We start from the raw sequence: 2,876 nt of genomic DNA, 5'->3' as shown, positions 1-2,876 counted from the left end.
AAGTATTGACTTTGGGGGGAGTGAATAGTTATGCACGCTCAAGTTGTGTTTTTTTGTCTTATTTCTTGTTTGTTTCACCCCAAAAAATATTTTGCATCTTCAAAGTGGTAGGCATGTTGTGTAAATTAAATGATACAACCCCCCCAAAAATCCATTTTATTTCCAGGTTGTATGGCAACAAAATAGGAAAAATGCCAAGGGGGTGAATACTTTCGCAAGCCACTGTACAGTGTTGTAACAATGTGCAAATAGTTAAAGTACTAATGGGAAAATAAATAAACATAAATATTTACAATGGTGTTTGTTCTTCACTGGTTGCCCTTTTCTTGTGGCAACAGGTCACAAATATTGCTGCTGTGATGGCACCCTGTGGTATTTCACCCAGTATATAAGGGAGTTTATCAAAATTGGGTTTGTTTTCGAATTCTTTGGGGATCTCTGTAATCTGAGGGAAATATGTATCTCTAATATGGTCATACATTTGGCAGGAGGTTAGGAAGTGCAGCTCAGTTTCCACCTCATTTTGTGGGCAGTGTGCACATAGCCTGTCTTCTCTTGAGAGCCAGGTCTGCCTATGGCGGCCTTTCTCAATAGCAAGGCCATGCTCACTGAGTCTGTACATAGTCAAAGCTTTCCTTAAGTTTGGGTCAGTCACAGTGGTCAGGTATTCTGCCACTGTGTACTCTCTGTTTAGGGCCAAATAGCATTCTAGTTTGCTCTGTTTATTTGTTTGTTCTTTCCAATGTGTCAACTAATTCTCTTTTTGTTTTCTCATGATTTGGTTGGGTCTAATTGTGTTGTCGTCCTGGGGCTCTGTGGGGTCTGTTTGTGTTTGTGAACAGAGCCCCAGGACCAGCTTGCTTAGGGGACTCTTCTCCAAGTTCATCTCTCTGTAGGTGATGGCTTTCTTATGGAAGCTTTAGGAATCGCTTCCTTTTAAGTGGTTATAGAATTTAACGGCTCTTTTCTGGATTTTAATTCTGCTCTGCACGCATTATTTGGTATTTTTGGTTGTACACAGAGGATATTTTTGCAGAATTCTACATTCAAATCAAATCAAATGTTATTTGTCACATGCGACTTACAAGCCCTTATCCAACAATGCAGTTTTAAGAAAGAAAAAAAAAAAAACACAAAAATACAATATAAAATAATACGAAATAAAAGTAACAAATAATTAAAGAGCAGCAGTAAAAATAACAATAGCGAGGCTATATACAGGGGGTACCGGTACCGAGTCAGTGTGCGGGGGAACCGGTTAGTCAAGGTAATTGAAGTAATATGCGGTCCCGTGTAGAGCATGGTGTTTGCAACGCCAGGGTTGTGGGTTCGATTCCCACGGGGGACCAGTATGAAAATGTATGTACTCACTAACTGTAAGTCGCTCTGGATAAGAGCATCTGCTAAATGACTAAAATGTACATGTAGGTAGAGTTATTAAAGTGACTATGCATAGATAATAAACAGAGAGTAGAAGCATTGTAAAAGGGGGGGCAATGCAAATAGTCTGGGTAGCCATTTAATTAGATGTTCAGGAGTCCTATGACTTGTGGGTAGAAGCTGTTTAGAAATCTCTTGGACCTAGACTTGGCGCTCCGATATTGCTTGCCATGCGGTAGTCTATGACTAGGGTGGCTGCAGTCTTTGACAATTTTTAGGGCCTTCCTCTGACACCGCCTGGTATAGAGGTGCTGGATGGCAGGAAGCTTGGCCCCAGTGATGTACTTGGCCGTACGCACTACCCTCTGTGATGCCTTGCGGTCGGAGGCCGAGCAGTTGCCATACCAGGCAGTGATGCAACCAGTCAGGATGCTCTCGATGGTGCAGCTGTAGAACCTTTTGAGGATCTGAGGACCCATGTCAAATCTTTTCAGTCTCCTTAGGGGGAATAGGTTTTGTCGTGCCCTCTTCACGACTGTCTTGGTGTGCTTGGACCATGTTAGTTTGTTGGTGATGTGGACACCAAGGAACTTGAAGCTCTCAACCTGCTCCACTACAGCCCTGTCAATGAGAATGGGGGCGTGCTCAGTCCTCTTCTTTTTCCTGTAGTCCACGATCATCTCCTTTGTCTTGATCACATTGAAGTAGAGGTTGTTGTCCTGGCACCACACGGCCAGGTCTCTGACCTCCTCCCTATAGGCTGTCTCGTCGTTGTCGGTGATCAGGACTACCACTGTTGTGTCATCAGCAAACTTAATGATGGTGTTGGAGTCGTGCCTGGCCATGCAGTCATGAGTGAACAGGAAGTACAGGAGGGCACTGAGCACACACCCCTGAGGGGCGCCCGTGTTGAGGATCTGCGTGGCGGATGTGTTGTTACCTACCCTTACCATCTGGGGGCGGCCCGTCAGGAAGTCCAGGATCCAGTCGCAGAAGGAGGTGTTTAGTCCCAGGGTCCTTAGCTTAGTGATGAGCTTTGAGGGCACTATGGTGTTGAACGCTGAGCTGTAGTCAATGAATAGCATTCTCACATAGGTGTTCCTTTTGTCCAGGTGTGAAAGGGCAGTGTGGAGCGCAATAGAGATTGCATCATCTGTGGATCTGTTGGGGCAGTATGCAAATTGAGTGGGTCTAGGGTTTCTGGGTTAATGGTGTTGATGTGAGCCACGACCAGCCTTTCAAAGCACTTCATGGCTACAGATGTGAGTGCTACGGGTCGGTAGTCATTTAGGCAGGTTACCTTAGTGTTCTTGGGGACAGGGACTATGGTGGTCTGCTTGAAACATGTTGGTATAACAGACTCAGACAGGGAGAGGTTGAACATTTCAGTGAAGATGCTTGCCAGTTGGTCAGCGCATGCTCGGAGTACACGTCCTGGTAATCCGTCTGGCCCTGCGGCCTTGTGAATGTTGACCTGTTTCAAGGTCTTACTCACA

Source organism: Coregonus clupeaformis, chromosome 10, assembly GCF_020615455.1.
Source record: "Coregonus clupeaformis isolate EN_2021a chromosome 10, ASM2061545v1, whole genome shotgun sequence".
In the NCBI taxonomy this organism is placed as follows: Eukaryota; Metazoa; Chordata; class Actinopteri; order Salmoniformes; family Salmonidae; genus Coregonus; species Coregonus clupeaformis.
The sequence above is the reverse complement of the archived record's forward strand: the minus strand, read 5'-3'. Positions refer to the sequence as shown.